Here is a 23,591-nt window from a genome sequence, read left to right on the forward strand (position 1 = left end):
ACGGTGGTTAGTTAGGACCAGCGTACCAATATCCCCCTGCGGTGCACCCACAAGTCAAGAAGAAACACTGGTTTTCACACGAAGCCTATGTCCATGCGAGAAATAATGATTTTTGAAGAACCACTTGTTTTCTCTTATTCTTCATTTGTGTGAAAATTTCCATTTCTTATACGTTCAAATTAGTAAAGCACTAATTTTCTTTTGGCCACTAAATAGCATACTGTACGAGCGCCCTTAGGCGCTCGCTGAGAGCGCTGATGCCCCCAGTGACTTCACACACTCCAACAGTCTGGCCACATAACGGACAGAGATACAACTTATCACTAAGCATGGAGCCTGATGTCAGACTAGGACATCGCTTTGCGATATCGTCCCAGGAACATGAGAGCAGGCCATGTCAGACTGTGACATCATCCGTTCAAAGGAGGGAGTGACAGGAATTTTTGGTTGCCCTACCAACGTCTTTATGTACCAAATAACACAACACGGTATAGCTCTTTCAAGATACAAATGAAAAACAAGCATTAGTAAAGCCAGTGCTTAATTTGTAAACACAAAGTGCCGGTGCACAAAACCCTCTTAAACATGCGGCTGCTGTAATTAAATGTGTGAACATGGAATACTGAGACGGCATAATCCTGAAGCCATCTCGGGCCTCTTCAATTCTTTCTCTCTTTGTGACTCTTTTTCGTTTTTCCCTTCATCCGTCTTTCCCATATGTCTTTCGCTCGCAGCAAATGCTTGAGGCATGAGAATAAGCCCCAGCCCTCAGAAACAAGTGCCGGTGCTCAGCACCGGAAACAACAAGCACAAATTAAGCACTGAGTACAGCCAATAGGTTTGACCTATGCAAAACCTATTGGCTTCGTATTTTTTTTTTAAAGATGTTGCACAGCAGCTTAGCTGCTGTGCAACAGGGCTTAAAGTAAACAAACCAACTAATGCTGACCACACCATAGCGCTTTTTATGTTTACTTTCAGCTATATTATGTAGCAGCCCAAGCTGCTGTGTAACATCAGTAAAAAAATACTGACGCCACCAGTAGATATCGCAAAGGCGACAACTATTGGCTTTGCCAATGCTTGTTTAAACATGCAAATGAATTCCATATTCAGCTCATGCTATGTGAAGGGTTCTGCTTGCTAGTTCTTACAGTTTTGAGGTTTCTAGGTGCGTGCAGATTGCTTTTCAGGTGGCCATTATGTTAGGTAGCTTGACTCTTCACTTGCCTGGAGCGGGAAGGGGGCAGTGATTTAGAAAGGAGGACGTGAAGCAGATAGCACATTTGAGATACCTATTCCACCTTCAGTGAAATGTGTTTACCTGACCAGTGGTTGTTAGTTCAATTAAAAATAATAATAATAATAACGATTTGCGGTTTCTGAGTCATCCATTGAAGTGCAACTTCAAATGAGGTGACATAAAAGTGGATGAACAATGAATGTGCTAGATGTTTGTTTTTCTAGAAAAGAACCACATCAAAGTAGCGCACATTGGGTGCCCTGTTGCAGGGTTACAGAGTTATGAATAAGATATGCATTGCCCAGGGTTATCCTAGAGGTAGGTGATACATGACACATAGAAACACCCAGAAACAAGTTACCTGTTTCTTCAGCAGAGACAGACCAGATTGAGGTCTAACAGATGCATCTGTCAATTCCGTAAGGGTTCCTTATTAGAATTTTTTTTTTCCAATTAGCAAACTCCCCAATATAGGTGAGAGAGGGATATGATGTGTCCCAACGGCCAGAGTTGTCGACTTTGGAGCTGGAGAACCAGGTTAGAGTCTCGGGTCAGTTCAACATCCTGTGATTCTGGGCAAATCACTTAATCTCCCTGTGCCTACAAAAAATGAAAGTGTCCTTGTATAATGTAACTGGTGCTCATACCTTTGGGTCAAGTGCACACTATAGATATTTAATTATAAGAAAACAAAAAAACTTCATAGGCAACAACAAAGTGGGAGGAAAGGCCAAACAGTGAGGACGGGAGAGAGTATAGGAGGGTTGGGGAGGAGTAGAGAGGACCTGCAAACACATGCACTCATAATGAGTGCTAGATTAAAAATAAAGAAAAGTACCTTTACAAGCTGCAGTCAGCGGAAGGACACTGGCCATAGAGACAGGAAATTGTACTTGCTCCAAGCTCCATGGACAACAGGAAGAACCGAAAAGAAAGTGGAAGCAATTGAAGACCCTGACCAATGTCAAATGCCAGATGTGATCCATAGCCTCAAAGAAGGAAGACATTTCTAGAAACTGGAAGTCACATCCAAAATTTGTGGCATACTTCATCACTGGTTCCTGTACACATCCCAAATTAAATCTTATTTGGGTGAGGCTTATTTGGGGCAGCTCTTAAATAATATGGATACAAGGGACAGGATCAAAAAGATAATAAAGCTTAAAATTATCTAGTAGAACACTCAGGTTTGAATTTATTTGGAGTTCCTCTTACAAGATTAAAAACGATTTATGTGTGATGGTTATAAATGTCAATCATGCTGGAATCTTTTGTGAGTCTACATGTTTAAGCCATCCATCAATCCCCTGTAGGTCAGTGGCCTTCCTCAAGAATCGGATCCATGATTTAAATATGCTCTGTCTAGCATGGTGCTAGAAACCAGCCACTGTGATAATGTCACAAACAACATACAATGCAAACCTACTTGCTATATTAGAAAAAATAATTTTAGTCTTGATAACCTAATGTATCAGAAAACAGATTCATTGTCAAGAATTGATGGCACACATATCTTTTCGACACAAATACCATGCAGGTGCAAGTGTAATCACAAGACTCTCTCTCTTTGTATGGGCATTTGTTATACACAATAACCCGCTATTTCGTTATATGTGACATCCCGGCCCAATAGCAAGAGAGCAGATCATATTATTAATCTGGAAACCTGAGACATCAGATGGTAACCTCATCCTTAGAACATGGGATCAGACCGCAATACATTCGCCTGACATGGCACATCAATCTGTGACATTGGTCTAGAAACCCATTTCTGTCCTCTTGGTCACTTCCCTGCTGCTTCTGGGTCAGTTCCACAGGGGCCCATTTAATCAGCTAAAACAATAAATTAGCATAAAGTGCATGTAGTTTATTCTTCAATCCTCTTCCTGCTATCACTTACCCAGGTCATAAGAGCACAACTCAGGTTGCTCCTGCACAACATCATCATGCTCCCAACATAGGCCACACTCAATACTCATAAGACCAAGAACTCTACTTGGAGTTGCATGCTACCTATCCACTGGTGCACTCTGATGTGTCATCATAGGTATGAATTCCTATCTGAATGCAATTACATTATAATGCAACCATACTGTTAGACTGAGCAATCACCCCAGGTGTTTGATGTCAACCTGAGTCATCACTTCATGAAAATGGAATCCTACTGTGACAACATCATAAGAACATGACCTCAGACTTTGAAAACAATCCAGGAACCTAATACATGGCCATCATATCCCTTCACAAATATGACATAAGGCTGTGATATAATAAGATTGACATTAGGCTATTACATCTCTCCAAGAAACTCATGTCACAGACTATCGATAACAAACATATCATCTGACATAAATGTTGTGTCTTAAATATAATTTACAAAAATATCGGTCCATTGGGTCTTGATTTTCTGTTATTAACTTTAACCAGGAGTTATTTCTGACAATGGTATTTAGTAATCAATATTTTGTGCAGGCTATATTTAGCCCCCTATGGTCTCTTAACCATACCAATGTCAGGCTTGGACGCCTCTCCAAAAGTCCAATGACAGACTTAGATGTTAGTCCCAAAACCTGGCAAGAGGATCAGACATCAGTCCAGCAAGTGGACCGCAGGCTGTTACATTGGTGCAGGAATCTGGCATCAAGGTGTAACATCATCCTAGGAACGTGGCATCAGTTCACGAACTTAACATCTGACAGTGATATCACTAAAAAGGCAACACACGCTCTCTTGTGTCTTCATACATTTACATACCCTTTCTTTACACACACACTCTACCTCAACCACCCACCGCCCCAACTCGCTTTCTCTTACAGAAGCTAAACTGAATCGTATAATAAACTCCACTTTACAAAACATAGTTAAGTTAGACAAAACTGAAGTATTAAAGAGGACATTCTTAAATTGCTACTTTGCATAGAATGGGCCTTTAAGATTCCTAATTTTCTCCGGTTCAGACAGAAAGACCTCGATTGTTTTTGTACCTTTCCTGTAGTTCAGAAAGGCAACTAAATTAAGGTTACATTTGTATATACAATTATGGTGTGTGGACTGACTAAAAGGCCTCTCCCTCAGACTAACAGCTGGAGAGCCTGCAGTTGTACAGATGCATATTGTGTCTGCCGAGCTAGCCCTATAATTATACCTCAGGCAGAGCTGTTTTTGGACCGAGGAGTAGGCCAAGAACCGCAAATTGAAACAGAGTCCAACTACCCAGTCGCCAGAATTAAAGATTGGGGCTATCTTGTGGCCTCTTTTTATGGATCTGATTCAACCACTGTTCCCTTTGTGAACATGTTGTGCCATTATTTTCCATATGCTATTTTTTGCCCTTTTTCTGAGTGTAAACCACCTTCAGAGCTACCAGCACAAACTGAACTTTCAGCTGGTGCACAAGTTACGGGTTTTATCACCCAGCGCCTTGTTTATAGTTTCCTCGGCCTGTGCCAGACAAGGGGACGCGCAGATCACACTGATCTCTGCTGCTTAACAAAGAGAAATGATTAAGTATTACTTCTTGCCATTTCCTCCTTCAGATAATACGTGGAGTGGGTACGGATAGGTTTGCAAAAAATCCACCTCTGACAATATCCGGAGGACGGCTCACATCAGAGAGAATAGTTATACTCAGTTATACCTACATTCCGTTGGGGAAGGGAACAGTCAGTCCAGGCCTTCTCCTCAGTGAACACGAGGGGCCTCTTGCTCCCCAACTTAACATTGCACTTCCAAGCCACCCAGCCAGAATAACTGAGTGTGTCAAAAATCAGACCTGACCTGGGCGCACACAGATCAGGCTGTAATAGGAATGACTGAATACGATGGATCTCAGATCCCTAAAAGTAAGAGACTGGCTAGCCCACACATCACCACCTTTGCGACAACACACCAGCTGGTATGAGTCAAAAAGGTGCTTAAACATGAAATTGTCTTCTTCTACTCACGACTTAACACCTATTCGCATCACAGAGGAGCGTGACAGAAGGGCCCGTTCGAACGCGTGAGGCTGAGTATTTCCAGAGCAATATGTTGCTAGGTTTATTAACAAAAGCCTTTGTTAAATGTAAGCCCCACCACTTCGCAACATGGCACTGCGGGCCCTTCCCCTGCTTGAAACCAGGCTTAGGAGGGACCTGGAACACACTGTCACGGAACAGACAAGGAGCTGGGTGAAGATGGTAATCAAGGTTACCAAGTAAATTTATCAAGATGTGGAAGGCACCAAAAGCTGTTTTTTTGCTCCTTTTTGATGGATAAACTTGTAATAAATGGTATTTACTTTATCTGTGAAATCCTGAACCCTGGAGTATCAGATGCACAACTCATTTCCCTTTTTATGGCCTTAAACTATTCATCGTATACAGTATCCATTCTTGATCTTGTGCTTGATTCGTCTTCATTTTTTAACAAAGCTCGCCATTTTTTGTGGGATTTCCATGCCATTTCGATTCATTTAGCAGCTCTCTCTTCACTACATTGCTTGCCAGTTGCATCATCTTTTTTGTCTGTGTTCAGAGTTCAGACTGGCATCGTCCCCCACGGTATTCAAGAACAGTACATTTGGGTCAAGCAGGATTTAAAGCACCAAATCGTTTTGGTTTTTATCAATGTCTTGTTTTTATATATTTTATCCCCAAACTCGCCTCGTTCTATACATGTAGTTGTCAGATTAAAGATGGAAGAATGGCTGTTGGCAAAGAGCAGAAAGTGTTCAGCTCAACAGGCAGGAATGAGTAGAGACAGAAACAATAATTTAGAATATCAACAATGTATTAAGCACGAACTCAATTATCTCGTCTTGGCACTTTAATAACAGTTGTTACTGTCAGCCCACGCCATCTCTCCCCTCATTGGGAGTGGTGTGGAGCTTTGTTCCCTAGGGTTACACACTTCTGGACCATTCTGGGTAGCCATGTGTTTCTGACCCCGGGATTACTGGGACCAAAACACCAGATTCAATAATCTTGGTCCTTGAGCAGGGGTTTTGGCAGCAGTTGTGCTTGTTCCTTGCCCAATCTATCTCTGCACAATAATCAAAGCACCAAATCCTCCCTACAGCTGTCCCCGTGCCTACTCTGCCCTTTCCTGCATATTCACCCCCACCCCGCCCCCTGAACAGTGAGCCAGAGGAAAGCCTTAACATCAATTTACGACCGGGTGCGTGCAGATGGATGTGGATGTGGGACCATTGTTTTCCCTTAATTTGTAAAACACACGGATTTGCACCCTCTGGGTTTTCAGGCCAGCCTCTGCGTTGGCAGAATGGCTGCCACTAAGGTAGAGTTGGAGCGCTGCAGGGGAGGGCTGTCTCCTTCAAGCATCACTGTTAAGATTACAAGTCTATCCCCTGAACCACTGGTAGAATGCATGTGGTCTGGCCTCTAAGCATGGCATGACCTGGTCTCAGAATCAGAAACAGCTCATGACTCTAGCTTCTGAGATTGCTCTAGGTTGTAACAATACATAATTTTATTTGGTAAATGTGATTATTATGAATTATCCATCTTCTACATAGGATTCGGTTACCAGGTGGTGATCACAGCGGTCTGCTTGCAGACAAAGTGAAAACCGTTCTGAAGGCCACCAAAAGGACTATCAGGTTTTTACAACCTTGTTATCCCAGTGCAGGACCGCAGTTCATTTCTTGAGGGCAGAACAAAGCCAAGGTCCTAGACTTGGGAACAGTGGCTTCCTCTGCTATTGTAACTTAATTGCTTATAACTGCAAGAGGAAATGGGTGTTGTACCTGAATCAGATGGTTTTGATTTCCGTCCACATTCAGACTTAAGTCATCATAACTCAGTTGCATAACCTCGCCCAGATAATATCTGGATGCCAGGTTATCTGTGACTTGGTCTTGTCTCTGCTCTTTTCAATGACAGCTGAGTTTGAGTCGGTAGGTGTGAAGGTGCGCTCTCCTCAGAAGTGAGCCTTTCACTCAGGATCTGGGCGATCAGTACGTCGTTGAGAGGCGTGGGCTTAACGAACACCAAACAGAGCATATCTGATAACGCAGGGGGAAACATGTGACAAGGCCATGGGCGAGCAACAGTAATGATGGCAGGGGTGGAACCTCCAGAAAGAGGGAGGCACTGTCCACTTCACTAATAGGCTTCAGGTGGAGTATTGTGTAAGGTCACAGAGGCCTCTTCTGGAGAATTGTGTGCCTCTCTTAAGGCCACATTTGGTGGTGTGTTCATTCATGTGTCTAGGTGAAAGTTCCCCTACAATGTATCAGCTTGACGGAAATGGTAATCAAGGTTCTCATGTGAAGTGCGGTGTTCCAGGCCCTCCCCAAAAATATAGGAAGAGAAACTGATAGTTCAGAGTCTTCCGTAGGTAATAAATGACATGAAACTGCAAAATGTGAAATTTTGTGAATTTCAACTAATACAACATTAGGCAGGCATAATTACAATTTCACCTGAACCTAGTCATGGATCAATACCACCAATGCAAACCCTTGGTTCTTTTGACTAGAAGCACCCCCAAAATATGTGTCTTTCTGGGCGCATAATTCCTTTTCCTGAAAGGCACTTTAAGGGGCTGTTCTCCTAGCAAGGGTATGTGCCACAGCTGGGAACACATATAGCCTTTGGATCCTTGTCCTGCCTTCCGGTGGCCTGTAGAGCCCTCCATGCCTGAGATTTTGCATGTCAGTAGCCACATTCTGCTTCATTGACCTGGCTGATGAGGCTGCGTGTCAATCAAGGGTGAAGTAATGCCCTTATGTGTCAAGACATTACCCCATAGACGCAGACTGGGTAAAATTCTTCGATACATCAGGCCTTAAGTCCCTTAAGTGATTATTGCTCCCTGGATGCTCTGGCTCTGATATTGTTTGTCCAGAGGATGAGGTTGCCATCTCGCTGCAATTCACGCCCATTCTGTATAGAGTTCTAAGATTAGCAGAGCCATAGCTGTCACGAGAGCAGCAGGTGCAGCTGCATCAAGGCAGAGGGACGTGAGAGGCTCGCTGAACCCACAAATATGGCTGTATTTTGCTACCTAATTTAGGTGGTGTGGCCCATAGTCATTGCTTGCATGAGGGATTGTGACCCTCTTGCTACATTTCTGCCCATTAGGTTTATCCAGCAAGTTCTAGGACGCACATGTGAGATATACCAAACATTTTAAAAAGATGCTCTGAAAAATCTTTTGCCTCATATCTGCCCAATTGATAATGGCATCCTTCTTTCGACTGCTGTTTCGTCATAGCTGTGAGCGGCTCAGAGAATGAACCGTGTGTGACAAAGCTTCTTGGCTCTGTTTGCTAGAGGGTCTATCAGCACCCTTTAGTCTTCCCCTACTCCACACTACCCCTCTGGAACATATTGCTGAGAAGAGACTTTTAACAGGGAGCCACTGACATTTTACTGTACGCCAAATAGTAAGAAATATGGTTCGATTCTGTCCACTGAGAACAATCAGGAACCTGTGAAATTGGAATGACTGCCCCTTATGAGAAAGGAGTATCAAAACCCTGCCCGGTGGCTGTTTCATTCAGAACATAGCTCGGTAACTTGGCGTGGCATTATTCACTGACATTTGTTTCTTCAATGCGTGTCAACCAATAAAGATTCGCCTTTGCACCTTAGATAATTTAGATGTTGCTGCTTATGAAACTCACCTTTAAACACAAAAATGGAGATGATATGACTATTTTAGCAGTGCTTTCTTTTGATGAAAAATTCATAAACTGCCTCTGTCATTTTACTTTTTTTTGGCAATTGCGTTGAACAGATTGGTTATGAGCCTTTGACAAGCAGAGCGAACAGGGAACACATGCTGGATGCAGTGGTACTTTCATGAGTAACAACATCTCATTTGCATGGTCAGTCATCTATTTACTCTATAGCCATACTTGTTTTCATCTCGTGATGTGGAACGCTTTACATGTAAAAACAGCAATTTGTCTCCTGTAAGAAGTGACACTAGGCTCAATTTATTTGATTTCATCTGTTAATAAACTAAAATATTTTAGATACATTTGATTAATCTGCGATTTCTGGTGCTACTAACTCTGCCTTGTTATACATTTTTTTTTACATTAGTAGGATTCCTAGATTTTTGGGTGTACCAGTACACGCTGTGCTAAATACCTAGTAAATGTATTTTGTGTATATTCAAGAACATAGCCAATACCACTGCTAGCTACTCAGCTCTATTCCTCTTAAGAAAGACCATACAGACAGACCACAAATGGTATACGTCACAGCAGTGCCTCCGAAATGTACATTGTTACAATTTGGTCTAGTTGAGGACCTCTAAAAGGGATACTCCATATTAGAGAGTCAGTCGCCTCGAACCACAAAAGAAATCCAATGCGTTCTAGGGTTTTCTAATTTGTATTGTCGGGAATTGAAAGTGTTCTGCTTCAGTACCATCTCAAGTAAAGTGTCAATGATAGTTTCTATTGAGATAGTGGGGACAAATAAACGTCTTTAAGAATTTAGGAACGATTCTTCATCAGTTACAGTCAAATATAATTCAGAACCTACTTAGCAGCTTATAGCTGCGATTATCTTCAGCCTGTGCCACTGCAGCAATCTTGTTACAGCTAAAGGAAGGCAATTTGTATGTGTATTCTTGTATATTATAGGATTCTTTTGAGGGTATAAAACTGAGCATATGGCTAAGTCTGGATTTCTTATATGCCACTGCATTCTACATTTCTATGATTTTAGCCTTCTTCGATCTGAAGAAATCCATGTCCTTTTCTGTTCTTTGGTTGGAATTTGGCTTCAAGGAGTATATAGCTTGCAGAGTTGTGTTTATTTCCACCATTTCTCCATCTTTCTAGAACTTTGCTGGCAGAACTTTGATTGGGCACCACTCTTCTCGCCCCTTTTCTAATCTCTTTCCCTTGTCACACCATCGTCTTGCTGAAGTACCTGATTTGCACCTAGATCTACGCCCTGCTTATGCGGAACCTTCCTCTTCCCCAGAAGTTACTCTTACATTCCTCTCCTTTTGATTTTAAAATATTCTCATTATTTTCAAACGCATAAAAAGATGATCATGTTGTTACATCCCACTTTCTACACTAAGTTGTGCACTTCCTTATGCAGATGGGAGAACTCTTGACTTCGCTTGCACCCTACCCCATTGCTATCTCTTCATTACTATCCATCGTTTTTCACCCCCTGTACCACTCTAGAGAGAGACCCACCTTGTGCAAATCTGTACTGAGCCTGCAACTCATTGGAACAGCCCATCAAGGCGAGGCCCCATTCAGAAGGTAACACAAGCTACCTCAGATTGGTTTCGGCCGTGGTAGGCCATGCCGTATGTTTCTGGGTTCACCTTTTAAATTTCTGCAGCAATTATTGTTACCCCAAAGTGCTTCATACAACATATAATGACGTTTTGGACTGCTGCTGGTAATGTAGAAGTTTGGAAACTGCCTTTGTGCAACAGATCTCTGATTTCTAAACTGTTAGTAAACTAATCAGTGTTCTCTATTCGGCTGGCATATCTTCTAAGATCATCACTCGAGATCGCATAGGAGGTTATAAAAGATCTGTCCTATGGTAATGGCACACAGAGCTCTTTTGTAAGATAATTACTGCTGCTGATAAGCTGCAAGACCTTTGGACCCGTTGTAAAAAAATGTATTATCTGACTCAGTGGTGAAAGCTCACTAATGTCCAAATGTATTGAAGTAATATCGAGGTTTTACGTTCAGTTCTGGGAAAGCGTTCTTTCATAGTCTGAAGTCCATTTTCTGGCTTTGTCTGACATGGGACAGGTTTTGTTCCAACCATCTCCACTCGCTCCCCTGCTGCGGACATTTGCCTACTTTCCTCACAGGCCCGTTCACTTCTCATTGGTTCTGTAACTGGTTTGGTCCCTGAGTCACTGAACATCTGGAGCAAGGTGTACAGTTCGCAGCCGGGAGCTCTAGAGTGGACAGCTGCCAGGATAGGAAACGTATGTGTCAATCCTTGTGACCCAACCTCCTTGACACCGGCTGTGACGCACCAGGCGCTTAGTGCCCTTCACCTAGAAGGAAAAAGATGTTGGGTGGACAGCCGCCTCTCAGGGCTTCCTTTTGGTTTGTGTGGGATCAAGGTGGGGCACGTGGGCCTCTCAGCGAGACTGGTTATCTGAGGGTGGTACCTTCACTGACAGAGAGAGAACAAGCAAGTTCAGGAAGGAAGCAGTATCTGCTGCTCAACAATAATGTCAAATCACGATGTTCTGCCACAGGGCTCAGGATGACGACACTGCTGGAAGACACAAATGTGTAACATGATGAAAAAGGCAAAGCAAGGAGAAAATCTGCACAATGGGTGGAACAATGAAAAAGGACGTAGATAAATCTTAGGTGGATTAAAAAGGTGGTGACAAGTCGAAGCACAAGGTCACAGCCAAAGCAATTCTATACACTAGACACACAAATCTGACGTTCCAGTGTTTGTTTGCATTTTACCCTTCAGTTCTAACGCCCCTCCCCTAGCTTACTGATGGCCGTAAGGGAAGTTTGTAACTGCGGGATTGGAAACCCTCTGTAACATTGCCAGCAAATTCTCCAAATCTTCTGCTATTTTGTAATCCTTTTTGTGAGTTTCATTTATCTCTCTACAGTATATGTCTACTCATGGATTTCTTTTACCCAGGCGAGTATCAGCAGCCCCAGTGTCTGTAGCCAACGAATTGCTATGTTTCTTTTAGCAAGATGAGCAGCACAATAGTGACCTTTATGCCTCATTTTACTACTCTTTGGATTTGGAACACCCTAGGAAGGCATTCCTTAACAGTAAATGTGTTTATCGCTTCAATAATGAGATGTAGTGTAGCCAATATCTCAGTCCAAAATCACTGTGTAGTACAACCGCAATGTGCCAGTTTGCTGAAATTCTTGCAGCACCACAGGTACCCATGGGATCTTTTCTGATCCTTCCTCACCACTCTCTTCCAAGCCTTTCACACCTGTGACCTTATCTAACGAAATCATTCAAGTACGTTTTCTCCTTTCATGAGCAGTTTCCACAAAGAGGTCCAGTCATGCGTTCCTTCTAGCGCTCTAGTTATGATTATCATCCAGCGAGCGAAACATATGTTACAGCTGTGCTGCTATGTCATATACTTCAGTGTACCACTAATTGTGATACTTGTATTCCTAGGTATCGAAAGCTATCCATCTCTCGTGGTATTCCCAACTCATGGGTATTCCTCATGCACTAGTCAAATCAAGCCTCCCAATAGGAACAACTTTGTTGCCCCTATATTAGTTTAAATTTCAGATATTTCACCACAGCTGTTGTGGTTCCCTTAACAGTAGAGACACTTACTTGTCTGGCCGGTACAATATTAATGTGCCGTCTGCGTACATAATATGTGTGTACTGAAGCCCCACTGTTATGCCTTGGTCTTCTAGTGCTTTCCTAAGCTTGCCGTCTGGTGGTTATTCTGCTAGTGCAAACAGTAGAGATGACAGTGGGCAGTCCTGTCTCGTTTTTCTATTTATAACTAGCACTACTTGCCTCATCCAAACTCTCACCATGGACTGTGTACGCAACCGCCTTATCCAGCTCAGAAAACCCAGAAACACTTATAATTTGACAGACATTGTCAACTACCAAAGTCTGGAGGTAAATCTCTAATTAGGTCTAATCAAAAAGCCAATCCAATGAGATAGCACATCTTCTACTTGCCTCCCAGACAACTTCCCACCAAAACCTTTTTGGCCCAAGGATTTCCAAGCCCGAAATAGTTCTCGCCTCTTTCAGGTCAGTTCCTTGCTTTGCTGGGTTATATTTTGTTCTGTGCAGATAACAGAGATATTCACATTTGTCATAAACAACAGAGTTATCCAATTGTGCCAGGATCATCACAGCTATCCCCTATTTCCCTCAGGCATCTGACCTATCCTTTACCTCTTTCAGGACGGTTCCTTGCCCCACTGCTCTTATATCTCACTCAAACACAGATGGAACTAAAACTGACCTGTCACATACAGCGGAACTACCTCTTAAGTGCCAAAGTCACCACAGCTATAACTTATTTACCACAGACTGCTGAGCTATTCTTCACAACTAAAGTGCATGTTTACATGGAAATTATTTGTTTTGTGACTGTGCAAACGGGTGGATGAGCTCACAGAGTCCGAAATTCCGCAAAATGACTATGAGCTCCAAAGGACAAATACTTTAGTAGGCGCTGTACTGGCATGCACACTCTTACAGAAGTTGCTCATCTGAAGACTACCAGCAAGGCAGCAGGATAACGTCTTTCAGTTAAAACCTACCAGGAAAACAGCTTGACATTGACGAGGCACTAGCGGGATCACTTAGTGCTGTCTTCTTGTCACCATTGAAATGACAACATCATGAGGTAGGAAGGCTCACTCGCATGCACCAAGACATTCAGACCTTTCCCCATCCATTGAATAAAGGCCTATCTTAAGTTCTAGTGGAAAGGAGGTGCAGCAATATCCAGCTGCACACCGTTTATATGTTCACCACTACTCACAGCCAGCATACGACTCTGGCAAAAGGTATCACAGATTGTCCTCCCTCCAAATACAGTGATTAGAGCCCTGAAGAAGTTCACTGTTGTGGACAAAACGCGTTTGCTGAGGTTATAACAGTTTCAACATGATTGGTGAAAATACAAAAGCAAATTGGAATATAAAATAAGGAACAGTAGAAAATTGGACATTCAAATTGGACCTTTTTTATTTATTATTGTTTCATTTTTGGGTGCACTACTATATTTATGAAACTATTCTTCCCCTCTAACAGAGCAAAACTTTGCCCAGCTAATTGATATCTTGCTCATTGGAGGTAGCAAAATAATCGCCCAAATGTCTCACCCAGCAGAGCTACCTATCACCTACCCCATATTGGTTACCAGCAGCAGACTTACACCTTGTTCTGTTGAGCTATACAGGGTTTGGTGTATACTTATATGATTAGCAGTGAACATATCTACCTTTTTAATCTGTCTATTCTGGCTACACACGTTCATCTATTCGGCAGTGCAGGGACAAGCTTCAAGGACACCCAAGGGAGAGAAAACATAGAAAAGGCTGGAGGAAGATAATCTCAGGGATGACTCTGGTGGAGAAGGAGAACCTTTGCAACAAGTATATGGTGACAAGGAAAACAAGAAGACAGTGATGCATATACAGAGAGGGACTCCTGCAACTAAGCGATCTTGGGCCAGTAAACATCAGACACAACTACACAGGGACATTACCCCCAGAAACAACAGAAATAGTGCAAGCCAGAGACAGGCCTGTTCCTATCAGAAATGCTAGCTTAGTTTAGGAGGAGGCTAAGTATCAGAGGATGTGGTTGATCCTACTGAGTTTGATGCAAGGATAGATGGCAGAGGGTACATCCTTTCTGCAAGGGCAAGGGATTTCAGGAGAAAGGGCTTAACATATGCACAAGAATACCTGAAAGGTGGGAAGAAAAGTAGGACAGAAGCTGAGAACTGGAGCATATTGGAACAGGCCGTGTTCAGGGAGCTGTGCATGAACTGGAAACCTGCTAGGGAAACTATAAAGATAACACAAGTACAACAAGAAGGTACAAGCTAGGACATAGTAGTCAAGCTATCTTAAATCACAGTTTGTATGCTACCAGGAAAATGATTTCTGTCTGAGGTGAAAAGATATTAAAAGAAGGCAAGAAGCAGATTCATCTCACAGAGATCTGAAAGACACCCAGCAGCTCTTATGAAGAAAGATTGCTGGGTGGGTATTTGTGCCAGAGGCACATGCTTTAGAATCCAACTAGTGCCCTTGATAGTAATGATGATATCGATTATAACACCAACACATGAACGTACAACAGGGAGCTGAACAGGGAACACAGAAATATGAACTGGGCTCAGGGAAAAAGAAAACTAGAATCAGATACAGGACTGGAATGAACAAAACTATGAAAGATGGAAATCTGCCACTAACTAGGACTGTACAGGAGCATGCAGCCAGAACAGGAACACAGAACATAAGGTAAGCAATCTGCATATACAAGACAGGTCAGGAGATGTGCAGTCAGAACTAGGATCAAGGCAATCACAGCAATAAAGAAGCAGTAGAAAGAAGAGACAGAAACCAGATACAAATAACTAGTCAAAACAGGAAAATGGAATCAAGTAATAATGGAATCAGAAATCGAAGAGCAAGCCTGGAATTATTGCAGCAGGAGACTCAACAGCAAGACCAGTTATGAACCACTGCACAATGAGTTCGCAGAGCTGAAGAAGTTGGAAGCTCAGGGGAAGAGCACAGGTGTAGGAAGCAAGCCCAGGTGCAGGAAGCAAGCCCAGGTTCAAAGAATCAGGAAACCACAAATGAAAGGACGGCCATACTGAGAATGGAGAAAGAAAAGTACAAGAAATTCAGGAGGCACAAGACAGGAAACAGGGACGCCTAGAACGCAGGGCGGATCAGGGACAAGAGAGTGAAAAATTCAAAAGGCAAGTGAAAAGGGTTAAAATAGCAGTAGGATCCAGAAAAATGTACATAAGAATGATCCACCACCAGGATGCGATCTAGGCAGAGTTTGGTAACAGAGGGAACTACCGGAACTACAATGCATGAAGACCTCAGTGTGGAAACCAGGACTGGAGTTTGATGTGATGCTTGTAATCCAAGGTGAAGAATGCATTTACTGGTGTAAAAGCAGTACCCAACAGGCCCTTATAAGTTCCCCACCTAGTGCGTGGATGGCAGAATCCTGGTAGTCTCATCTAGAAGGAAACATGGCGATAATAATACAGAGAGGCATGTTTCCAATAGATCAGGAACAACGCGCCACTAATAAGAAACTACCTCCGCCATTTGGAAACGCGATCAAACCTTCGCACTTACATTACAATAGGAGACACAGGGCAGGGAGCAAGATCAAAACCTGGACTGAGACCCATCACGCGCCGAAACCTACTATACACTGGACATTCACCCAGTGGTGTAAATAGGCCACTGCGGCCCCGTGGGGGCCCCAGACCTCCAGGGGGACCCCTCTACAGAGTCCCCTGGCCTCAGAGCTCCTGACTGAGTCCGGAGAGGGCCCCCTCCATGTACTTCGCAGAGGGCCCCCCTCAAGTTTCGTTATGCCACTCATTCACCTTGATTAGGTTGGAAGGTTGCAAGATTCACAAGCCCCTTATCCGTGTAGGTAACACCTCTGTGATGATAACCAACATCCTCCAAAGGTCCCACCCACTCTCATGTGGTTCAAGAAGCAAATGGTCCCGTGGAAAGCCTTCGCTGGCTGAAGCACAACTGCAGGCTGGTGAACGCTACGCTATACAAATAGAGAGTAACATAACTCGGAGATAACACTCAGCCCGTTCACTCCCTGAAATTTACCAGGTCAGTGGCTGTCCCAGAATTGTTTTGCTAAGGACTTTTTCTAAGATTTTTTTTGTTTTCATATATAGAAATATTTAGCCTAGTTAGGATGTGAGGATAATATTGGCTACTCTGAAGTGCGGGCGTAGCGTTTCTCAAGGGTTGGGATATATTTGCTTAGATATGATTTCAAGTTTATCATTTTAGGAATATTTCTTAATTTAATGCTGATGCAGCCAACCTGATTAAACGAATGTTAGACTAACACCTCGTTTTTTATCTCCCGTAAATTTTAATTAATACCAGTAAATTCTAGGGGGGTACCTCCAGCCCACGTAGGGGTGGTGTTTTAGTGCACCTGAGGTGTTTAAATAATAAAATGTAGTTATAATTACCTTACTTTAACAATGTTTTTTTTTCATTTGAACTGTCAGGTACTGTATGCTCCCTGAGCATCCTTTTGAATTGCAACCTTGGTCTCAAACATATTACAAAGCTAAACCCAGCATTGCCTCGTCATTAGCTAGTTACTGGTCCCCAGGATGGCTAGTCCACGAGTGTTCACCCTTGGACCAGTCCTTTAATCAGTGTTTCTGCAGCCATTTCTCGGCAAGAATATTGTACGGAGAATATGGTTACATTGGGATGAGGTGTTTGTTGGCTCAAACTTTCATACTGTAGACGGGTTATTGATGCTGGCAGCGATACATCTGGTCTTTGATTTGGTGGAGTATGTTTGTATAATATACTTTTTAGCAGGTTCAATTGTGACTCAGGGATTACTATGGTGTCAGCTTCCCTAGCTATGTTCAAAAGTTTCTCACACTTGACAAGATTTATGCTGTGTCCCACATGGATCTGGTGTAGTTGTTTCTGGTCTGAGCTAGTTGTGCACTTCAACACCAACAGAATTCATGGAAGCCTGCTTTAAAGGACTCTGCGTTTGGATTTTATTTAGAGGAATCTTCTCATGCCATAAAATGGAACCATCCATGCTGACTAGCAGGGTATTAACCTTAGGCATCGGGATAGTTTGTACCGATGAGACCTCAGATAGGTACTGTTTTGTCAGAAATCTACTGAAAGCGAGCTTGCTCAGCTCTCAATGCCACATTACCTAAAAGAAGTCAAACCTGTACATACATGGCCATATTCAGGGCCAATGGAATTATGCGTCAGCTGCGTTTTTCCCATTATTATGGATCTGCTGCATTTGACACACAATCCCTCGTCTGCAGCATAATCCGCAGATTTGAACAAAACACATTTCAGCTCGTACTGTTCAAAAGTTACTAAAAACGCAGCAACACATGTTGCTGTACATTGAAAGGTCATTGGAAACGCTGACTGGTCACCTTGCCCAGTCACCTTTCTGTTGGTTATTGCTATGTTTGAGTATTAAACTGGTACTAATGAGGTGCAACATTTGCACAGACAGTACTGCAAGTGTACAAATGTCAAAATAATGAAGTAATACTACAAGAAAATGTGCCGCATTACGCTGCATAATCTGCCTTTTATTTTTTAAAATATATTTTTACTTTGCAATTGAACAAGAAACCGCTTTGAAGGGTGCCAAACGGGCCCACCTTGATACAGACTCAAAGAGAGAGAGAACGCCCCCACCCCCCCAGCATCATAAAAAGCCAGACTTCCAACTTTCAGCAAACTGTTGAGAGACAAAAACGGTTCCCACAGACATATTCACATTACGTCTAATGTGGCCTTAATTTCCCTTTTGTTTCTGCATAATTTTGTTAATCCTGCAGAATGATTTGGCCCATAATTCCAGTGGCCCTGCCCATATTTAATCAGTAGTGATTAGGACATCTTGCTGTTGCCAGCTTTATTGAGATAGTATCTTTGAGCTCTTTTCACGACAGTTTCAAGCGATCTCTTATTTTTTGTAGATGGTGGACTAGAAATGAATGATAGCAGACAGATTAGTCTGCATGGAAAATGTGAGGTAACCTCCAGAAAAACAGGATGAATTTTCGTGGAAGCCTTATTATGGAATACATGTGATACTCATGGGAGCCAAGCTAGTGCTTCATTCCCCTTTCTGGGCTATGTTATTGCAATTAGGAATCCTAGTTTGCAAGGCAGATATTGAAAGGTAGGTTGATGCATTGGGTCAGACGGAATACCCGTCAATAATGCAAAAGCTATTTTCAGCGGTGGAAGTGTGAGAAGGATTTCTCAATGTGAGGAAAACGTGTTTTTTCGGGCTCACTAGGAAATGCATGTTCAGCAGTATGGTGAAAAGGGGTGGTTAGCAGGGAGTTTCCCATAGGCTTCCACAAGATGACCACTTTTGGAAGGCTGCAGTACGTCGGATTTAGTCAAATGAGAAAATAATGTAGTATGGGCCTTTATTGAAACGTCCCTGGATCAGTGTGATTCTATAGACACCAAGTGCTGAGATAGTTCCAGTGACTCAGGAGGCAAATTCTAAAGGCTTTATCAGGAAATGCTTCAGGGAGGTGACTTAGCGATACAACTATGAATCATTGCAGTTGAGAGGGGTTTGAGGATTTCCTAACTGTAAGTCAAAACTGAGGTTATTTATGGAGTTTGTTTGTCTCCACTTTGTCCACTTTTTAATTTCACGTTTTAGCGACTTGACCTTTAGTGTAGAGTGCATAGAGTGGCTGAAAACTTACATTCATGGCGGTTTTTGTACTGTTAGTTCTTGCTCTCATTCCCTCACAACCTGCTCGGTTCCCCTGCAACTAAATCAGGACTATAAAAACATGCATCTAAGTTGTGTAAGCACCCAGATGTTCTCCGAATTGTGCAGGTAGACACAAAGGTGATATTTCTCTTAATGTTTTTCCAACACATGATCTGCTGGCTCCTGCCAATGTTTCTTATTTGTCCACCCGCAGTATTACATGGTCTTCGCTGGCCGTATAGGGTGGTGCCTGTTAGGGTTATGTCTGGATGCCCATGCCCAGACTGCACGCTCTTCCATTGATAAAGGTTTTAGATGTGGCTTTTCATCTGTCTTACCATTATTCTTTTTCAGGGCCAAAGCTGAGGCTCATAACACATAAGCGTGACGCCTCATTCAAAGACTTCCACATGGACAGTTCTTATCCCCGAATGTTGTTTATTTTTTTTCCTTACTGACTGTGGTAATTGGCAGTGTGCCCATGCGCCACCAGCTTTGGGGTTTGATGTTAAAGTTTGTTACACTGGTTCTATTTGAGTTGATTTTGCAGAACGGGGGAAGGTGACCGTATGCCTGGGTGGCTCGCAGTACAGGAAATTGTATTGTTAACACACACGGTGCACAGTCATTAGGGTTTATAATCTCACTGGTAAGGGTAAACCACAATGCACATGTCCAAATACATTTCTCTATACCTACACTCATAATGTCACCCAGCGCTACATTGTAATGTCATGGAATGTGCACGGTATGGCCAATCTGCATTCCTTAAACGTCAATATGTGCACTTTGCTATATTGCAGGACACACATCTCCTAGAAAGTGAGCTGCGGAAACGTAGAAAATCTTGGTGAGGACAAATATACATCACCTCGTCATCAACGTTTACCAGAGGGGTGCTAATAAGGATAGCGCCGGGGGTACCATATGTTAACCATTGTCATAGGGTGGATATAGAGGGCCGCTATGTTGTTCTGGAGGGACTGTCAGATGGTACACCACTGTTGATTGTAGGTGTTTATGTGCCCAACTTTCCCCAGGGAGACTTCCTCAATGCTCTTACACCTGCCCTCTTTAGTGATCTGCTGGCTCCTTGTTTGTGGGGAGGTGATTTTAATTGTGTGGCAAATGTGGAAATTGATCCCTCGTTTCCCCCCTTGCGCTGCATGGTCAGTAGAAAGACCTCCCACTATTTGGGATCTTGGGCTATGGACAAAGGGCATTATAACTTATGGTGTAATGGGCACCCGTTACAAAGAGAATATTCTTTCTATTCCCTAGTACATGACGTTCATACTAGGATAGATTTAATCTGGGGGTCCACTTCTTTACGTCACATGGTTGCACACTCGGAGTACCTCGCTCGTACGTTTTCTGACCACTCCCCGCTACTGCTACTGTGGAGTGGGGCAGACTGCATTCCACTATTCCCACGTGGCGTCTGCAGACTGAGGCATTATAAGATACCCCATTTATGGAGGAGCTCTCTGCCTGCATTACACAATACTGGAAACAAAACAGTGGCTCGACTGCCCTTCGAGCCTCAGAATGGGATGCCCACAAAACAGTAGTGAGGGGCTATTGCATCACTGCCAAGTGGGGGGTTTGGCGCACACTAAACTGGGAAGTCACTGCACTGGAAAGGAAAATGCTGACATTAGAGACAGAAATCGTAAATCAGTTGGCGACATCCGCTCATCTTTGTGAGCTGTGGAAACTATTTAATGATGCTAATATCCGCCTACGCCGACATGATTACCAATATTACTTAACAAGACTACATGCTGAGGGTGGCCGCTCAGCCAGACTATTGGCGTGGCCTGTCCACGATGAACTTCAGCATACGCCAGTTGGAGCAATCAAGCGGACTGACAGATCCATGGCTACCACACAGGCTGCCATTAATGACACCTTCCATGACTATTATAATATGCTATACCAAGCTGATTTGGTGGCCAGTACCCAGAAATTGGAATCGTTTTTGAATGCTACCCCCATGACAAAGCTCTCCCCCCTTCAGAGCCCGGTCCTCAACAAACCCTTGCAGCTGGAGAAAATACGAACAGCTATTTCACTGATACATTGTAATAAAACAGCTGGCATGGATGGCATGCTGAAAGAGCACTATGCCACATACTCGGCACATCTTATTGAACCCCTGCTGGAGGTGTTCACAGAAGCATGGACACGAGGGGAGCGCTTTGATGTAGTGCTGTCCAGGCCGGGTAGGGACCCCACAGACGTGCAATTCTATAGACCATTATCTCTCCTTAATCTCTATTGTAAAATATTGGACAAGATTCTTGCGAATAGACTTAAGCCCCTAGTTAGCAGCTTAGCTTATGAAGATCAGGCTGGATTCATACCGAGCCGTAGCACGTTCCTAAATAAACGGAGACTATTATGCATCCTACATGACACTCCACTTACAGCATACAATAGCGTAGCTGTATCGCTAGGTATCGAAAAGGCATTTGACACTATTAGCTGGGAATTTTTATTTGCTACATGAAGCCGCAGCGATTTTGGGTACCTTATATGCTAATCCATCGGCCAGGGTGAAAACAGTTGATTGATCTCTGAGAGTTTCTTGATTAAAAGGGGCACCAGGCAGGGCCTTTATTATTTGTGCTTGCAATAGAACCTTTGGCCAATCACCTTCGCTTGCGGGAACAATGGGGGATCCAGGAGCTGAACACTCACCATATTGTATCACTCTATGCCGAAGATGTATTGATCTACCTTAGAAACATCAGGGCCTCATTGCCTGATGTGATGTCTCCGCTGGACACCTTTGGGAAGCTCTTGGGCTTTCAGGTCAATTTGTCCAAGTCCTGTCTTTTTCCCCTAGCCCACTTGCCTGCTCCCCTCCACCCCCAGGATGCGCTCCCAGACTACCAGCTACCATGGTGTTTTGACTCCTTTAAATATTTGGGTATTCAAGTATATCACTCTGTGGATGCCCTCAGGGATGGTTTCCTGGGCTTCGCACTTCGCTCATTGGGAGGGTCTGGGCAGAGTGGCAGTAGCTAAAATGTCGATCCTCCCCAGATTGCTGTATTTTTTTGCAGCTTTGCCCATAATTATCCCCAAGAGTTTCTTTAAAGAAGTAAATGGTTGATTATTGGGATTAATATGAGGCAATGACAGACTTCATTTCATGTGGCATTGCCAATTTTACAACGCCCGCTCCTGGAGGGGGGGTCTAGGTGCTCCACGTTTTGAACTCTACTATGCTGCAGCACAACTTCAATGGCCCCTCCGTTAGCTGGGCGCCTCTGCTAATGCGGAAGCTAAACAGATGTGTGCGCAATTAGGAGCGACTCCCTAATACGACTGGCTTTCGGAACGCACACGTTCACGGGTTGAGAGCACCATCTTAGTGGAAACTACCCACGCTTGCTTGCACCGTTATGTATGGGGTAGGTATTCCCTCCCTCTGTACCCCCCCACTGATCCCCATTTACCAATTGCCAGATAGCACATACTTGACCAGGTATTATGATCTTGCTCACTGGGTAGAAGCAGGGATGGAGACAGTGGGGGGCTACTTTGATTATGGCACCCTTATGTCATATGATGCCCTTAGGGAACTTACTTTCTACATCTGGGGCATTTCCTGACATATCATGCTATTCGTCAATTACTCAGAGCGGCTTGGGGTGCCAGCGATACGGAGCCTTCACACTCTCCTATCCTTCACACATTACTATCAGACACTGGGTCAAGGAAGGTAATAACACTCTTGTATGGTGCCTTATCAGTAACCAATACCCCACACCTAGAGGCGGCACTCAGTAGATGGAATTCAGTTCTCCTGCAACCAATAACACCCAAGACTTGTACGGTAGCTCTCTAACAAGTAGGGAAGATGTCTCATAATCCCATGTTCCGCTACAGGCATTTTAACTTAATTCATCAGACATCTTTATCCCCACAACGCATTAAACACATGTTCCCATTCTCGACCCCAAGATGTCTGCATTGTCGGCTTCGAGAGGCAGGTTTCTATCATATGGTATGGGAATGTCCCCTGCTGTTGAATGTGTGGCTGGATATTGCGGAGGGAATATCTGAAATAACAGACCGATTATTCATCCCTACCCCAGAAACCTGCCTCTTGAGTATCCGTCCCAGATCCAAACAAGACAAATATCTCCACAGATTCGCTGATTTAGCATTTATTCTGTATAAAAGACAAATTGCTATGCAATGGAAGGCACCCATACTACTGGAGGTTCCCAGATGGAGCCAGTTGGCACTGAAATGGGTGCGAGCAGAGACACATGTGCTGAGATCACTCCATGATAGTGGTCAGCTCTGCAGGGGATACGATACATGGGGCAGAAATTTGAAGCTAA

At 43.4% G+C, this 23,591-nt stretch overlaps 1 protein-coding gene across 1 annotated transcript in view; it reads left to right on the top strand.

Annotated features, from left to right (window-relative positions):
* The window catches only part of LOC138245683 (transmembrane O-methyltransferase homolog), a 162,445-nt gene that overhangs the window by 113,634 nt on the left and 25,220 nt on the right, over window positions 1-23,591 (top strand). The gene's annotated exons all lie outside the window — the stretch shown is intronic.

This window comes from Pleurodeles waltl, chromosome 7 (assembly GCF_031143425.1).
Source record: "Pleurodeles waltl isolate 20211129_DDA chromosome 7, aPleWal1.hap1.20221129, whole genome shotgun sequence".
NCBI lineage: Eukaryota > Metazoa > Chordata > Amphibia > Caudata > Salamandridae > Pleurodeles > Pleurodeles waltl.